Below are 19211 nucleotides of genomic sequence, written 5' to 3'. Positions count from 1 at the left end.
AATCTCTTTACTCACTTGAAACTTCAGATGCGCAAACGACTTGTCTGCGAGCGGTTTTCTCATGTGTGCTTGCAAACAACTACATTCCTAAGATCATGTGACCTACATGCAAACTATTGCGAACATAATCATAAACCTAGCTCTAAATTTAATCCGTGATATATCCTGAAGCTAAACTTAAATATAAGAACTAAATTTAAAATCTAATCTTAAATCTAAGCCTAAGTTCTCATGACTAACTATCGTTAAATAATCCTAACTATGCTCTAAACCTTAAATATAGAATTAAATCCTAAACCTAACCCCAAAGCTCTAACATTAAATCTAAACCTAAACTCTAAGTTAAACTCTAGCTTAGATATAAAAATTGTATCCTAAACCCCTCTCTCTCTCTCTCTCTCTCTCTCTCTCTCTCTCTCTCTCTCTCTCTCTCTCTCTCTCTCTCTCTCTCTCTCTCTCTCTCTCTCTCTCTCTCTATATATATATATATATATATATATATGTCATAGTACATCTATTTACAAAGGCGGACATTGACGAAGCTCTTCACTGACCGATGCACTACTTGTTAGGGACGAGGCTATGGAGGGTGTAGGTGGGAAGCCATGGCTGCACCGGTCTTATAGAGGACCACGAGAGAGAGAGAGAGAGAGAGAGAGAGAGAGAGATAGTTCTATTATCATCCTGGGAGGTCAAATATGACCTATGGGACCAAATGAACATGTCACGTGGTGTGAGTGGAGTTCATAAGTGACTCTCGATGCTCAAAAATGGCTGAAATGAGCGTCGCAATAGAGAGTCCACATCGTGGTTGGGAGAGGAAGGTATGTAGGGAGAGATCATGGCTGAATATATGGGGAAAAGAGGACCTAATGTGGTCAAAAGCTGAGAACTCAAGTAGTGTGTGGTACTCACTCTCTCGCACTTGACGAGGGCATAAGGTGCAAAGTCGATGACACTCCTCGCCAGTGCCCCAACGTCCTGTCTCGCAGCGTAGAGAATGGGAGCTAAGACGAATGGAGGCAATGGTGCTGATCGCACTCAACGGGATGGGCTCAAGGATGTAGGAATGGGTTCGGTTACCTCGTTCCGAGAAGAAGAGAGATTTGTAGTTTGGGGCAACGTGTGTGGTGTAATGGCTAAAGCGAGAACCTCCGGATTTCTCCCAAGCCGTGATACATTGGCGTTGTAAGAAGGCCTCATTAACTTGGGAGTCGATCGACGCATCCTTGTCCAAGTGACATGCATCCCATCTTCCAAACCATTTCTTGATATCAAGCATCCACCCCGAACTTAGTATTTTGCTCTTGCATGTCTTTTGAACCATTTGACTTGCTTCATATGCGATTCTAGGAAGTCGATGCAAAGGGCTACGTTGTGTCTTACACATGTACTCCACAACCCTTTGCATGCCCAAGACCTCAATGGGAAGCAATCCGGACTCAAGAAGTAAGAGCATGTAGGGTGTTTGCGTCTTGACTTGGAGAAAGTTGGTGAGAAAACGCTTTTGGACATTCTAAGATTCAAATAGGCTAACATGAATGAAAACTCCCCCCTTCCTTGGGTAGATCATACATTAAAAATAATTTCATCACCTTTTGGAACCAGTTATTCCAATTGGTAATAGATGAGAATTTTAGCTAATAGTTCTCTATTACCTTGGGTGCCTCATCGAGTTGCAAGGGTGGTAAGATACTCTCCCATGAACAAACTTGAAGTAGTGCATCGAGTAATAATTGAACAATGGGAGGTGTCAAATCTTTGGTAGATTTATGGAGGCTGCCTATGGTAGGTGGAGGTTGTGTAGAAGTTTTTGTAGCTTTATGGAGGCTGCCTATGGTAGGTGGAGGTTTTGTAAATTCTTTTACCTCTATGGATGAATTACATGAGGAGCAAGAAGCTTCATAAAACTCCCCCTTTCCTGAGCTAAGCCGAATAGATCAGTTTTGCCTTGGAACCCAAACTAGCTCTGGATTAGGTGTGTAGCATTCTGTGATCTTTCCCTTCCCACAGTCTTTCATTGGCTTTGGAATCACAAGGTTTAACCCACACAATTTTGTAGTGGGTAGGGAAGGACATGATTTACGTTTAGGTACCAGAATTCAATCATTTCCATCATAGTAGCCTTGGGCTTCTAATAGTTGTTTGGGAATCCAGCATGATTTGGTTTTCACCTTCTTAACTTGAGTGGACGCCTTCCTTTGAGGTTTCCTTTCTGAATTAACTTGAACCATAGGGGGGTCCGAGAATGATACCTTGGGGACCCATTGATATGTACTCTTGGTCAAATCATGTGGAGCCTTTGATGTAGCACTGTTTATCGTAGCCATGGAAGTTGAAGCTTTAGAGGGTTGTGCTACTGGCAAGGATATTGTGACTTTTTGGATGGCAATATTTTGTTGTTTTTTGTGTTATGAAGAGGTGAGATTTCAGGTGTTATTCCTTGAGCAGTAGGGCCATGAGTTGGTTTCTACGTCATGATACTCCCGAGCTTCCAATTGATATAACATTTGACTGCAGACATCCATTTGTGCTCTAGGTTTATATTACCTCCATAGTACCAACCATGCATGACCAAAAATCTTTGAACCATGGTTCCATTGTCATAAATAACATGAGTGTCTAGGATTCCAAAAACAATGGTCTTCTTCTTATTGACACCCTTCACTTGGATATCGTAGAGGTGTGTTAGAGTCCAACCAATCATCCTCTGTTTCAACATGGAATGCATGTGTAACTCCAAGGTTGGCCTCTCGTTGGCGTCTTATGTGTTGTTGTTGCTCTTTAGCCTCAACTTGAGCCTGTATCTTCTTCAATTCTATTTTTGCCTTGGCTGCCTTTTTTTTATGGATGGCAAAAGTAGCTCCTCTTGGCTTAAAGGATCATAATATCTTTTAAATTTTCTACCATTGAGGAATCCGATGGTTTCAACTCCATCAAGAGTATCCACACAAATGGTTCCTTGTGGGATGATTTTCACATACTCTATATAACAGGTATTCACCCCAGTTATCTACCAACTTCTGATGAGCATCACATGCCCCTATATAATTAAGCCATTCTATAGTAGATTTATTTTTATTTATTCTAGCATGCACATTTTCTCGATATCGTCGCCTCTTATATCTCTTAATCTTCTTGTCTAATTTTTTATTATGGGCGATCTCTAGTGAAGAGTCACTAGATGAATCGCTACTTGTGTCTGTTGCTCCCTTGGATAGATTGTCATCTAGGGTATCATTGGACCCTGAATGGTTTGTCCCCACATTTGCACTAAGATTTAACTCAACTTATTTGTCCTCATAGTCAATTTCAATTGTTGATTTTGACCCCAAATTGTATGGGCTATAGTTTTGTGAGATACTATTGGTTCTAATGCCAGTCAAATCTTCATCATGTAGATCATCAAAAGTTATATGCATTGCTTCTAGCATATTTAAGGGTACGAATGGTGGCATTTCATCCCCCTCAAGTGCTACCCAGGTCATCCCCCTGTTAACCCAAGTGTCTGTGGTTGCTTCTAAGTGGACCCAATCCACATTGTCCGACTTAGTCATCCCAGGTAGTACATCCATATAAGGAGAATCTTCCCCAACATCAATGTCCATTTTACATGTGTAACAATACTGCAATGGGACCAAGTGAATTGTGGTGTCAAATCTATGATCAATTATAAATCTGTTTCTTAGAGGATGTGCTCGACCAGTTACAAGATCCACTTGAATGACAGGATCTTGGAACTACAAGTAGACATGGTTTTTAGACCAGTCATGCACCATTTTTTCTTCCCTCATGAAAGGAAATCCTAAGATCATCTTAGATGCCATAGTGTGCTTGGAGAAGTCCATAACAATGAAGGTATTTCTTATTTTATGTCCAAAGACCTTGATCTCGAGATCTTCTAGCATCCCAATAGGTTAAAAAATAGACCCATTGGCCATCTTTACTACTATGGTTGTGGTCCCAAGGTGAATTCTCCCATAGTTTCCCATCAATTTTTAATCACAATGCTAACCCCAGTGCCACCATATAACCCAGTGACCCTCAGGTATTAGAGTTCAAGTCTCTCTAGTTACATCCTTGAGGTCTCTTTGACTCTTAAGAGGCATCCCTTCATCATAACTTGCTAGTCTTGCTGCAAGACCTATTTGACATCGACCCCCACACATTCAAAAGTGGTACGCTTAGTGGGAAACACCACACACCTGTATCAACTCTTCTCCCAATTTCGAATTCTGCCCCATTGCAACAAGCACCACAAGCAAGGTCAATGAAGATCCTATGGAATCATGCTCCAACTCGCTCAATATAAAGCACCCCACTTTCATCATTTCTTGTGTTGATAGTATCTTCTTGTTCATTGGGATAGGGAAGTAGAATTGTTGACACCCAAATGACTAAGAACACACATTGGAACATAGTCTCACCAGCTTGCCAAAGGCGGCTTTAAACAAGTTTTACTCTAACTTTTACAAGCAACTAATGGAAAATCATCTTTGTGCCTGTTATAACATTAATGTTGGTCAAAAACTTGCTTAGCACACACAAAATCATCAAGAATTTCATAACTCATTGATATGATCATCGAATCCCAACCTTCACTTCCTCCCTGACCCTCCTGCAATAACATCATCCTAGCATTCATCATCTCCATCTTGTATGTGTTTTGTTTTTCCAATTTCTTTCACCATTTCCCATTCCCTATATATTGTCTTTCTAGCCCTCCTTTTCTAAATGCTACTCTTTGCAGATTGGCTCATTGATAACCTCAATGTCTAGCTATACTCTATCCCAACAATACCTAATTCATCCACTCTCATGAAACTAATTATGTTCACTTGCATTTTAGCTACCTACAAACACATACATCTCCACTTCAACCATCATCACCATAGTATTTCACCCATCCATTGAACCAACATCCTATGCATTATGCATCTCAAGTAAAAATATTGATATGGAAAAGCTCTATAGCATAACAGTCACTTAGCAAGACTCTCACCCTCCTCTCGCCTCAATTAATTCAAAACCCCAAAGACTTCATACTGCTCATATTACTCGAATTGGGGCTATAGTCCAGTCCCCTACCAAATGTTATCCAAAAAAATTGGGATATCTTTGCATGCTCATATTTTTGTCCTAGCAACTAGGGTAGGGTTAGCCACAATACTGAAGTACAGACCATCAGCCTTGTTGCTCAACTTCACCAGTTGGCCACAATCAATTATAGGACACGTAGTAGATCTTTTTGTTGACACCAAAGGCATGCATGGACATATTGAGCACCAGCACATCTTCAAGATTCTTACCGTATACATGCATGAAAATTCATTTCTCAAATTGATGGTTGGTTGATATCCTCTACAATAGCTTCTCCTATTAACAAACCAATAAGAGATTTTTTCTTCATTTCTTTGCTAAGCTATTTACTTGGTGAGCCCAAGATCCTCTTTACAGTATCTGAACGCACAAGCCACCACGTGGCATTAGATTTCAATTAAATAGAAACTAAAAAAAAGGCTACGCGCGCCTGAAAAGCTCTTAAAAAGAAAACGTTGTGCTGCCATGAAAAGCTCTACCAGCTGAATCGAATTTAAATAAATCTTAAGATCGCTAATTTTCTCAATTGCACTCAGAAGCAGATCGACCGCCATCCCTGGTTTTCCGTAAGCAGTTCAAAGCTCGTTGTTGCTGCTTTGCTGAATTGCGCTGAGAAGCAGTTTGTAGGTTCCCCAGACGCAGCAGGTTTTACTCTATGTACTCTTTGCGAGAGAGAGAGAGAGAGAGAGAGAGAGAGAGAGAGAGAGAGAGAGAGAGAGAGAGAGAGAGAGAGAGAGAGAGAGAGAGAGAGAGAGAGAGAGAGAGAGAGAGAGTTGGATCCATGTCAGTCACCTAGTAGCTTTTGAGTGCCTCCGTTGCAGCATTAAAACAGACCAGACAGTAGCACGAGCAGGGTTGGTTCCATAGCTACAGAGAGAGAGAGAGAGAGAGAGAGAGAGAGAGAGAGAGAGAGAGAGAGAGAGAGAGAGTTGAAGCCTTGTTAGTCACCTAGTAGCTTTTGAGTGCCTCCGTTGCATCATTAAAATAGACCAGACAGTAGCACGAGCAGGGTTTATTCCATAGCTACTTCGAACTTGAGAGAGAGAGAGAGAGAGAGAGAGAGAGAGAGAGAGAGAGAGAGAGAGAGAGAGAGAGAGAGAGAGAGAGAGAGAGAGAGAGAGAGAGAGAGAGAGAGAGAGAGAGAGAGAGAGAGAGAGAGAGACCCTACTACCTCGTCGCACCAAGCAAAGACCATGTTCAATCGGGCCACCATGTCAGGGAAGAGGAGGGAGCTACAGCATAGAGAGAACTCACGAGCTTGGGCAAGAAATCTCCATCTCAATAGCGTGAGAGATTTTTGTGTGCCAGACTTTTTATATGGTTGATTGAAAGTGCTTGTCCTTGGTCTGCACATAGTTTGAAGCCAACATCAACTATTTTGACAAGGTGTTAGCATCGTTCATCAAGCATGAAACGCTTTTCAAAAGTATGAGCGAGGATGGCCCTAAGATTCCTGAGTGCTAATTCGTAGAAAGTTTTTCTCACCAGCACTCATGTAATTGTTCTCCCCTAAAAGCAAGATTGCAGACATGCATCAAGAAACACGGGCCTTCTATCTTGATGACAAAGGGAGAATCAAAGATTTGGAAAATTAGGACGGGCTTGCTGCAAGGTGGTGCAACGAGATTTGGGGCTGCAGATGGTGAAGTAGCTCGATGAGGGCATGCTGTAGGGTGGAGGAGCATGGCACTGCAAGACAAACAACTGTCGAGCAATGCATGGTGTAGAGTGGTTGTCAGAGCATGGTGTAGGGTGGCCATCAGAGATTTGAGAAGTGCGTGTGAGAGAGTGGTTGTCGAGCACGGTGCAAGGTGACCATCGGACGGAGAGAGAGAGAGAGAGAGAGAGAGAGAGAGAGAGAGAGAGAGAGAGAGAGAGAGAGAGAGAGAGAGAGAGAGAAGCCTCATATTTGCTGCAATAAATTAGATCTATATCTCTTTAAGCTTAATCAGTATATTGCATGCCCTATATTTATCCTGATGCGTATTTTGTGTATGGCAGGGAGATCATATACTCAAAACACTGGACGTTTTGATTGCACAAGCGTAACTCCCACTCAGCTACAATGCGAGGTTCGTTATCTACATCCAACTCTCCATGACTATGCGTTTGCTTGGCGCAACACATAAACGCTACGGGGCAGGGCACGGCTTCCGTTTCTTATAATATTTGGAGAGACCACGGTGCCAACTCTCCACCATACTTTTGTATGGAACTTCTGCATGACGTGCACTGTATACTTAGCATCTTCAATTTTTAGCACTTCATTGCAAGATAAAATGTTTAACTATTCACATTCCTTTTTTGTAGCTTGAGCCAAATATCGGCGTGTAGCTTGGACAGTCCAAAAACATCTATACAGCATTTCAAGTCAGTAAAGCACTTCATTTCAATTTGTAATCCATTGATGCTTTACTAATTTGCTTGTTTCAAAATTTTGTACAGTGTTTCTTCAGTTTGCTTTACATGCATGATGCTTTCAGAACTATGCACTCGATGTCAATCAACATCTGTATATGCTAATTAGACCTAAAAAGTTGATGCCATACTATATTTGTTCTCGTTTCTCGCATACTAGGTGTCAGTATGAAGTTCTCAAGGCTTACACGGTTACAGCCCAAGCGTCAAAAGTCCAGGGAGCGAACTGCAACCAAGTTGAAACTAGCTCACCGGTATGCTAGGTCATGGTTTGAAATTACTTCATTATATAAAGATTGGATCATGCAATGTGACATCCTTTCTCACAATCTAGAATTGTGTCCCTCTTGCGCGGTGGAAAATCTCACTTACAACGACAAACAAGGTCATGAGCCAAATGAAATAGACAGTCCTGCTGAACTCACTTCAGTATTATTATTGGGCGCTTTAGAACATGCAGAAGTCAAATACTCATGGACGGCTTGTAGTTCTTGTAACACAGCTAATTCCAATCAAAGATATATTGTCATCCATGCACCTGACTACATACAATGTATTCGCTCTACTCGACAACTACATGCACAATTTCTTAGCATTATAGATGTATCGATCAGTGTCACAAAAAAATTCAGCAAATATCTCACTCAAATATATAGTCTAATATTCTCAGGTTCTAGCATGCAATCTTGCACTAATCTTATTTCCTTTTTTCTGCTTTTGCTGTGCAGAACATAAAAATTTTGTATCCTCCCATTAAAAGAATAATAATAATAGTTCTACAATCACTCCTAAAATCTCTATTGATCTAAGCACTAAACTTTGTCTCCTGTAAAAAAAAAACGACAGTATCTTCCAAATGTATAGATGCCTTCCACGCAGTGCCACCATTGCCAAATTAGTCATGCTTCTGTTCCATTTAATGAGCGATGTTAAATGTCAATTTCAAAATGCTCTGCTATATTCTATAGACATTACATAGCAAGGTCCACCAAGCAAGACTAGTTTTTTATATGTTACCTTCATAAAACTAGTATGATTGAGAGTTCTTTGCTAATGTCCCCATTCTCAATCCATTCCTTGATTTGTTTTCCTCCACATGTTTGCTAGCACCTTTATTATTATTAACATTGTTATTATTGTCAAAAAGACCACCTAAATAAGCTAGTGCGGATGAAATTCCTGAAATCTTGGATCAATGGTGGATGCAAGCTAAAAGACATCTTTGGAAGTGAAACTTAATCATTATTCAACATTATTTTTAGAAGGCTCAAAGATTCATGAGAAGTTTATCAAATTTACGACATCTCGATCAATATTATCCATAATGGTACAAAATTGAAGATTTTAAATCTTGATTCCAGCTTTGATGCTTAAATTTCTTCTCTAAAATAGAGGCTCAATGTCTTGATTTTTTTTAAAACAATTACTAATGATTACGAAGAGCCCAAAAGAAGACTCATCAAAAAAAAAAAATGAAACCCATTGTTTTTTTACTATGTTTCCTTTTCTTCAACAAAAGGATTATTTTCAATTACAGTAATTAAGGTGTTATTGTTTTCACTATCAATGACATTTATTTTTAGTTGCACAAAAAATGCAAAGACTCCACAACTTCATATTAGCTTTTATTTACAATCGAGAGCATAATGTTTACCTTAGCTATTATGTTGTCTAGTTATATTTTTTTGCAGGAAAAGCTAACCAACAAATGTAAGTCCTCTTCTACTATTGGTTTTCTTTTGAAAACTCATTCAAAAATTTGATTTGACCGTGCCAAACTTCTAAGATCCGTCTATTGATCCCATTCAAAGAGAACAACAAAGGCACACAAATTTAAATTATATCGCTTTCTACTTGCTATAACTTTGTAGAGCCTCCAAGTATGCAGCTTCTCAATAAGTTTTAATATTATATAGCTAACAATAGTATTTGATTTATATGTGATGAGTCAATTCCTATCTATCTCATCATTATGATACATCTCTCTCAATACAGTCAAACTTTTTTTTTAAAAGAAGGCAGGCCTCTTTTGCTTACCTTGTCTTGTGAGTTGTCAAACCAACCATCTTTGACATTGGGTCTTGTACTTGCACTGATTAAAATTGCTCTTGACATGAAAACTAATTTAGATATTTAATCTACTCACATGAGCTCAAGTGATTTGGGATGGTCAACAACAAGTTGTCCATACTTCACTATTCATACCTATTTCACTGTGATATCAAACATGTAATATATTAATTGTCTTTTATGCACTGCCTACTGTCAAGCATAGGGTAAGACCGCGTGGCAGGCCAAGGACCAAGATGGACATGCAGTCGAGGGGGGCCTATTATTAGCAAGGTAGGGCCTATATAGGGCATTGTCGGGTGGAGAGTTGCACGCTCCAGTTCTCTCAGTCTTATACTAGTATTAGAGCGAGGTGGAGCAGGGCAGCCATGGAGGTAGGGAGAAGAGGTGTGGAAGGAGTAGTGCATGGTCTCTCTCTCTCTCTCTCTCTCTCTCTCTCTCTCTCTCTCTCTCTCTCTCTCTCTCTCTCTCTCTCTCTCTCTCGGTTTCTCGCTTTCTCTCTTAGTCGGTCCTTCATGGAGGGCTCAAAAGCATGAGCAAGAACATGCACCTCAAGGAAGTGGCATGCAGGGAAGAGCTCGTGGCTTGGCATGATTTTTAGGTCTACAAGGACAGGTCGAGGCTATGATCTGCAGAATTGAACGAGAAAGACCGCGTGGGAATCAACTCTTATAGGGAGGAAGAGGCTATGGTGGCCAACAAATTTTGTAGTGCCGATGGGGTCGAAGAGGAGTGCCTTTTCAAGGCAAACTCTTTTCTTCATGTGGCTGCTTGCAAAGAACCACCACAGTGCAACATTAAAGCAGTGATTCTTCTCTCTTTCTCTCTTGGCAGTTCGCCATCACTAAAGCAGAGTAACAATTTTGTTTGTTTTTCCTTTACAAAAGTGTGCGTCCCAACTTGGGCACCCTCCCCACACAAGGGTACTAGCCCATGATAGGGATCTGCAGTAGGGTTGCTAGGTTTAGCATCGGTAGCATGGGAGACTCACAATATCGTCAGAGGCATGCAAGATTGGATGCGAGTAACAATACACAACCTGAGTCAGAAAATTCAGTAAGGGGTCATCGGCTACACATCAATCTCTTAATTTCACAATTCTTGCATGCCTAGTTTTAATATGTGCGGCAAGGTAAGGCCTGTTAAGAAGAGGTTTGAAAAGCAAGGAAGTAGGGTTTCTACGTTAGCCGTGGCTCACTACAGTTCAGATAGTTTAACAGGTAAGCGAGTTAAATTTAAAGTTCTAACTTGTTGAATCTTACAAAAATCTCCCCAATATATATGAACGACAAGCAAAAGCTACTTAACTAGAACACGGTTGGACAATCTAAGGGTAGCATATGGCTGTATCGTCATGGCATGAGTCATCAGCATGAAATAAAGCTCTGTATGTGCAAGGTTCATCAGTCATAATAAGGTGATGAAATATGATTCCGTATGAGGCTACCCATGATTTCTATGGAGTATGAATCCGTATGAAGTTGCCAACAAGCACAGCTTGCGTAGATAGAGAAATAAGAACAGGGTCATGAATATTTTGGTGTATTTATATGCTAATTGGATCTAGATTTCATTTTGCAAAGACACTATATGAATTAGGTTTTTATTGGCATGCAAGGCATGTCATTATGTCCCGATTAAGGAGCAAAGCTTGTATTTTCAGCGGCCACAAATTTCATTGGCCAGTATCTCTTTTGAAGGAAAAAAGCAAGGCTTTCAAGATCAAGGCTCCATATTTATGTATGCATTGGATGCATAATCAAAGCCATTGTAGCTTACCAATGTGCACGCATATAGGTATGTGAAGTACATTGAAAACACAAGCATGCCAGCAACAGATGTTTAGACTTTCGATGCCAAGGTCAATCGTTATAAAAATCGATAAGGCGAAGCTTTCTAAGTTATCTATTTCAATATTGGGCAATCTAAGGATTCTTAATAAGATGTACGCTTTGGCAAGGCCGTTTTTTTTTTTTACAAAAGCTCGACAAGGTTGAGTCTTTTTTGCTTTGACATATGTGTGTTGTCAGGAGCACATGTTAGCTATGAGAACTCGAGTTGCGTTCTGTCTCACTTTTTTGATGAAGTTATGCAAAGCAAGGCTTCACCAGGGCATCTTGGATATAAGTTTCCAAAGTTTTGATTATGCTATTAGCATATGGATTTTGGGAAACATGGCACAATGTGTATCTGATTTTCTGTTAGAGTTTGGTATGACCCACGCTACAATGGCATGTTGGGTACATCGTATACCTCTAAATTTCTCAGCATATACGGCTACGAACTAGTTTCAAGAAAAGACAACCGCTCTTAGAGAGGCAACAAGGTTAGTACATGTCAAGTGATACTTGTTTTTATTGTAATTTAATGTTTCATCTGCAAAAGATTTCTCTGTGGAGCAAAGAAAAATGCTTTGCCAACCTTCATCTGAAGCAAGGCTTCTATCATGTACCACGGTAGTATCCATTGACTTCAGATTAAGGATAATGGTATGCATATTTTGCATAAGTGAATATAAGCTCACAATTTGCGTTTGGCAACGACACACTACGATGTATCCATGCCCGTGTAATCGTGCCAGGCACGTATAGTAGTAGCTCACAAGGTTGAGATTGTAATTGAATCCAAGGTCTTATCAATCTATTTATCTAAGATGCATGCATGGCATGTGAATCAGACTCAAGGGTTTCACCATTCGGTAGCCCTCTATATAACGTGCATTTGTGGGATATTAAAAAAAAACTCTTTTAACGTGTCTAAATGAATAAAATGACCCCTTATTTTAGGTATTTTTTTCAAAAATTGAATATAAAAACCCCTTATTTTAATGTATCTTTGTTAAATTGTCTTTAAAAATTTCATTTTAAAACCCCTCCTTTTGAGCTACATTATACATTAACATGATCACACAGTGCTCCCCCCGAGGAATCAGATGGCAATACGTCCACACCGCTATTACTTACAGTTTCACAACAACACTAGCTACTCTATCCAAGAAGATTTAAGGCTGGTACATGGGCTTCTTATTGTTGTACATGTATACATCGGTGAGCACTTCACATCACTGGCTCTATGCACAAGGTGCAACCAATCCCATTGACAGTTTCTATGTGTAGCAAGTAGGCATGGTCTAGCTATCAAATAACTGATTCATGGGAAGTCATGTATACATTAAGAGAGCCTCCATGCAGGTAATTTCTTGTGTAAACACTTGAGACAATCTAGTAAGACTATTTTTCTTTGGGGGTATTTATAGTCGTTCTCCTCGGTTCATAGAGGAAGAAGATTATCTCATGACTTAGTAGTGAACTCAGGGGGTGCACGATGTAATCATGTTAATGTATAACCTGAGTTCAAAAGAAGGGTTTTTAAAATGCAAAAAATTTAGACAATTTAGCAAAGATACATTAAATTAATGGTTTTGTATTCAATTTTGGAAAAAAAATCCTAAAATAAGGGGTCATTTTATTCATTTAGACATGTTTAAAAAGAGGGATTTTTAATACCCCACGAATGCATGTTATATAGGGAGGTATTGAATGGTGAACCCCCCCGAGGTTGTGAATAAGATTCTAAGTATTGAAGATCTCTTGCTTAGTTGCAACATTGATTATGTCTCTAGGAGTGGTTTTTTCAAGAGTATGACTCTGCTAATCCACAATCACTGCATAGGTGTTGAGAGTCATGATTTGAGCTCAGGACAGCTGTACATTCAAGGAAAGAAGTTGTCCGCAATTTACCAATGGGTAGTGGACAAATTCAAATTTCTCAACTGATTCCAAAACTTTCAACCACGGTAGACTGTGTTTGTCATCGCCTCGGTCATGGTTGGCTGCTAGGTTGAGCAGTTTTTATGCAAACTTTAATCACGTGGTTTGACATTGCAAAAGCTAACCAAGGGATTTGGATTGCAAAGGCAACACCCAAGGTTACTAGTTTCTAATGTTTGTTTCTTCCGTTGTTTCTTTTGGGTTTGCAAAGTGCACATGACTACAGGTAAGTGAATGTTATGTTCAACCTCCAGGTTTGCATATGATTTGGTTTTAATCCATTTTTTAATATGTTTTGCTTGACTTTTTCAAGTTGGATGAATAAGCTTGCATGCTTTCATCTATTTTTCTCTTCAGAAACATGACAACATCAAGTAAAAGAAAAGAATTTTGGGCCGCATGGTCCCAAATATATTTTTGCATTTTGTACTTATGGACTCATTAGAAGATTTTGGAGGTCATTTGGAGGGCCTTCTAAGAAATTTTATTTCTCTCTATAGAAAATTTTCAAAAAATACCTTTGAACTTATTGAGTACGTCCAAAAGAACAACTAGATACTTTGAAACGTAAACCTAACTTTTCAATGGTCCTTAAAACCAGTCACTTTTTTTATTAAATGCGAGTGTCTTATTCACAAGATTGACGCCTCTCATTCAATGTGGCTTGTATCATCACAAAAATGAAAAAGAATCACAAAATTGTAAACTAGTATCAGAATGTCTACTTGCTCTTTTCTAACATCCAAAGAGAAAAAAATTGCCCAAAAATCTCTAAAAGAGGGTTTTTGCCAAAAAGTTGTCGAACGGCAGGCAGAGGTTTTGACACTAGTTTAAAATTTTTTGCATTTTTTTTCATTTCAATGATGATGCAAGCCACATTGAATGAGCGGTGCTAGCCTCGTGAAAAAGAAATTCGCATTTAATAAAAAATGACTGTTTTCAAGGACGGTTAAAACATTGAATGCGTGGAGGATACCTTTTTCATATTTTTGTTAAGATAAGGCTTTTTTGCTACGTAACATTGGATCTTCTCTCATTGGAGGAGCTCTTTTTTCTATCTCTACTAAAAGGCCCTCCAAAAGACCTTCAAAATTTTCTAATGTATATGGAAGGTTTTATCTAGCACATGTTGCCACATAGGATATAACAAGAAGTTCGGTTTAGCCAGTGTGGAGCAAGAGTAATAAGGGCCCCTCCCACTCATGTCACTGAGTGTTTACAATTATTTCCACACACAAGTACATCTCGTACTTGAAGGATGTTCTTTTTACATATATCCTTTTTCAAGACATATTCCACATGTGGAGAATATGAGTCTCTAGGACTACCACACTAGCACTCGTCATATCAATTATGTGTCACGGCAAAGTCCCTAGTTGCTACTCAAATCTGTTTGCTAGATCATTTTGAGCACACTTTATCAACAACAATTTGAATGGAAAAAAATTGTCGGATACTTAGAACGACTTGTTAAGGTTACAAGTGGTGCTAAACAACATTAATAGTGATTGTTTATGCATATAGCAAGGCTATGTATTGTTAATAAGAATGCTTTATAGTTTGTACCTAGAGGTGACTTATGTTTCATATTCTATTATGGTTCAAACGTTTAAGTAAGGGCTGCAAAAGATTGCAATAAAAAATATTTAGTTTCTTTTTAGAACTATTTAGACTCCTCTTTCATGTACGCTATGAGCATCATATTTGCCATAAGTAATAGCAAGTATAGTCATGGATATGCAGGTTCAGATCTGTTTTTGGTAAATGCATGTGCACTAGGTGTTATGGGCCCTAGTGTTTAGCAAATGCTGATTTGGAGCGGCATGCATATTCATGACATTAGTCGCTTATGAAGCATCTTGCACTCTATGTGTTGTATCTCTATGAGAGAATTTTCAATCTACCAATCACCAAAAAAGGTCATGGATCGGTTTGGATACTTGTGGGATTTGCAACTTAATCACAATGGTTATTTATGACAATGTTAATTCTTTTGCGTTGTTGTAAGGCATTGTGATCCCTGCTTACTAGTCATTTTGGAAGAGTCTCTAGATAGTAGGGAAACACACCTACGGTACTATCATTTTTCCAAAGAGGATAGGCAAATCACAAGTGTAATCTTGTGCTAAAGGATATGCGAAGCGCGTACGTAGCACCAAGCAATCCAAGAAAGTATGTATCGCTCTAGTTGGAGTTTGGTTACCATAAGGTAAAGCATGTTTCAACAAGGTTTAGTATCTTCATGTTTAAGTCAGGTTTTCAACCTTGAACACTAGTTATGGTGGGTTTGTTTACTGTTGCGATAAAATAACAAGTCAAGGACTTAAGCTTTGCTGATGAGTTACGTCAGCATGTTAGTTTCATGGAAAGTGAGGAGACGTATTCTTTGTGACAGCTCCTAGTTGCGATAATCCTTTTAGTATACTCAAGTGGGTTCTAAAGAGAGTTTATACGCTATGTAAGATATGGGTCGATTACACAAAACGTTTACAAAGGGACAACAATGTGGAAAATCAAGATGTTATTCTTGATTTCATTGAACCTCCTACTGAATTAAACCATGTTTCACTCAAATAAATAGTTGGATCCTTGAAGGATGCCATGGTGAAGAATATTAGTGTTCTTATGAAGATACAATCACTTTTATTTTTTAGGACAAAAATGATTCTCTAAAGGGAGGTAATGTTAGGCCTAGGGTAAGACTAGGTGGTAGGCCAAAGACCAAGACAAACATGCAGTCAAGGGGGCCCTATTATTAGCAAGATAGGGCCTATATAAGGCGTGGTCGGGTGGCGAGTTGCATGCTCTAGTCCTCTCAGTCTTATACCTAGTCCATTCCACAAATTTGATAATTTAGGCAATGTATAAATACTCACCTGGTGTAGGTTTATTGATTTAAGCAACACTAGTTATCCATACAGATCGGTCAATTTAGGCAACACGAGTGCAGATTTGTCAATTTTGACAATACACCAACAAACAACAGATTTACTAATTCAAATAATGTTAGTACAGATTCATCAATTTAAGCATCACAAGTGCAGATGCAACTGATTGATATTGATTTATTGATTTAGGCAAGACCAACTACAAATCATATTACAATGGCTGGCTACCATTGCTCCTAGTATGATTTTGTTACCCTTATATATAATGGAACTGGTTTTGTATTTGAGATTGGACTTGAATTTGGAATTGTCTTATGATGATTGCTTGTCGACACTTTGTATGGAACTGGAGTTGAAAAGTATGACAACTCATTATTGACTAATGAGTGTGACTAATGATATCTTGATCCATCTAGATATGAAATATATTTCTTTATTCGTGTGGTATACGACACTAGAATGTACAATATAAAAATAATGACAAGCATACACAAACTCATTGTTTAAATTTAAGAGTTCTATTTTTGACACATGATTTTAACCTCTCTTATTTTTACAAGTATGGTTTGTAAACTTTTAACTTATCAATTGAGGACAATTGTTTTTCTAACATAGGGGACATGAAATAAAAATGAAAATATACTTATTTATTGCAGCTTACAGATGCAAACGCATAAGGGGTCAATGGACTATGCGAAAGGATAGCACATTTTTTAAAAAAATCTTATATCAAAGTGCTCTTTATGAGTTATGATCACTATATATTTGGATGAATAGTATCTAATCATTTGAGCACTGAAGAATTAAATCTATAAATACATACGTGCAAGAAGAAAATGCTCAATTTCACACGGGGGGAGATTGCACCTAGTATCTATGTCCTTCTTCTCTCTTCTCATCTCTCCTCTCTTGTTGTGCTGGTGTAGCACTTCAATTATGCACTTGTGGGATTCACCAGCACTATAAGAGCCCGCTTGAATTTCCGACGTCAAATTACCGGCGTCAATGGCGGGCGTTGATATATGTGTAGGTAAATCTGGTGGGAGATCAACTTTTTAAATAATTTATTTTTTGAATTTCCAACACTTGTACAGGTAGCTATTTTGGCGCCTGTACCGAGGTCCTTTTCAATGCCTGTACTACCAAAGTTTTGTTCAACGTCTCTACCGATGCATGTACCAGTGGACCCTGCAAAAAACAAAACTGCAAGTCTTCCCTGTGCATTTCCATCATTTTCCACCTCTTCTGTTGCCCTCCTCCTCCTCACCTGCTGCAGATCTGTTGCCCAACGAGTTGCCGGAGGTGAGATTCTTGCTTGTGAACTACTCTCTAGCATCAAGGTGAGATTCTTTTCAAGTTTGCTTGTAGGTTTGTGTGTATGTGTGTCTAACATAGTGTGTGTGTGTGTGTGTGTGCGCGCATTTTTGCAGGTTTGAAGACGTTTTTAAGACCCTTTCTTGCTCAAATAGGCCGTATGTGAGTGCTCAAAAGTTTTATGCATTTTTATTTAATTTAAAATTATATTGTATTTTGACAAAATAATTTCATTCATTAGGCTTTCAATGCTTTAAATTTTTATACAATTTTGTTTTGAAATTATGCTTTGAAAAAATTTTGTTTTGAAATTATGCTTTCGGGTAATTTTATTTTCAAATTATGCTATGAAAAAAAAATTCAAATTATGTTATGGGAAAATTTGTTTTGAAATTATGCTTTGGAGAAATTTTGTTTTGAAATTATGCTATGGGAAAATGTTGTTTTGAAATTATGCTTTGGAGAAATTTTTTTTTGAAATTACGCTACCATCTCATCATCATCATGCGACTGATGAGGTTTAGGTTCTAAGTTTTGGTTAGGTTATAGTTTAGGTTAGGGTATAGGTTATATGTTAGGTTATAGGTTATACGTTAGTAAGTTATGTTGGGTTATAGGTTATACGTTAGTAAGTTATGTTAGGATATAGGCTAGGTTAAATTAGGTTTAGGTTATAGGTTAGGTTAGGTTAGAGCTAGCTTCAAATAGTGAAAAAAATGCAAAAGAACTTCGAAAATGACTCGTGTACTTCAAAAAACGCAAACGGACTTTGGTTAGGTTAGGTTTAGGTTTTAAGTTAAGTTATAAGTTAGGTTATGTTATGGGTTAGGTTAGATTAGCTTATAGGTTAGGTTTAGGTTATAGATTAGATTAGGTTATGGTATAGGTTATATGTTAGGTTTTAAATTATACGTTAGGCTAGGTTATATGTTGGGGTATAGGTTATAGGTTAGACTTCAAAAACCCTAATATATAGTCATTGACCAACAAAGAAGAGATTATTACCTTGTGGTCCTAATCTCCGTGCACCTCTAGACCGAGATGTACAGGGATCAGGCCTGGCTAGAGAATGTGAGGTTGTCATGTATTGTCATGTAGTTAGTAGTGTGTAGTTATAACAAGAGTGTTTTAATTATTTGTTGCATCATTGGTAGATAAAGTATGGATGGTAGGATGGCGTGTCCTTGTGCGGATTGCAAGCATCAGATCTTTCAAAAACAAAAAAATTACGACCAGCTCATATGCAATCACAATTTCTTTTTAATAGAGAAACTACAAGGCCCGCGTTATCGATCTCATGGTTTAGAGACAATAGATCAAACTCCGCAAGTAGATATTGCTCCAACTTCATCCCAGAGAAAATGATTTTTAAATAGACAGCCATCGACTGAGTCCTCCCAACCAATACCTGATGTGGCATTTCAAGAAGTAGAGATGGAGCAGATGTTAGATGCGTTCTTTGACATGGATCTCATCATTGAAAATATAGAAGACAAAATCATTCAAGGCAATACTGCCAACCAACCTCAGCCATTCCATCCATATTGACGGCATGATAGCGATGATAAAGATCGAGATGATGCAAACTCTTGCGTGCATGCCGCTTTGCAATGGTGTGAAAACCTCAGTTCTCCATACTGCTTTGACAATG

At 38.6% G+C, this 19211-nt stretch overlaps 1 pseudogene; it reads right to left on the bottom strand.

Annotated features, from left to right (window-relative positions):
• Positions 1-17582, bottom strand: part of LOC147456336 (aldehyde oxidase GLOX pseudogene) — a 44610-nt pseudogene extending 27028 nt beyond the window's left edge.
• Between the last annotated feature and the right edge of the window lie 1629 nt (positions 17583-19211).

Source organism: Adiantum capillus-veneris, chromosome 6, assembly GCF_014529385.1.
Source record: "Adiantum capillus-veneris isolate H3 chromosome 6, ASM1452938v2, whole genome shotgun sequence".
Classification (NCBI taxonomy): domain Eukaryota; kingdom Viridiplantae; phylum Streptophyta; class Polypodiopsida; order Polypodiales; family Pteridaceae; genus Adiantum; species Adiantum capillus-veneris.
Note: the sequence above shows the minus strand (reverse complement) of the source record. Positions and strands in the feature narration are given on the sequence as shown.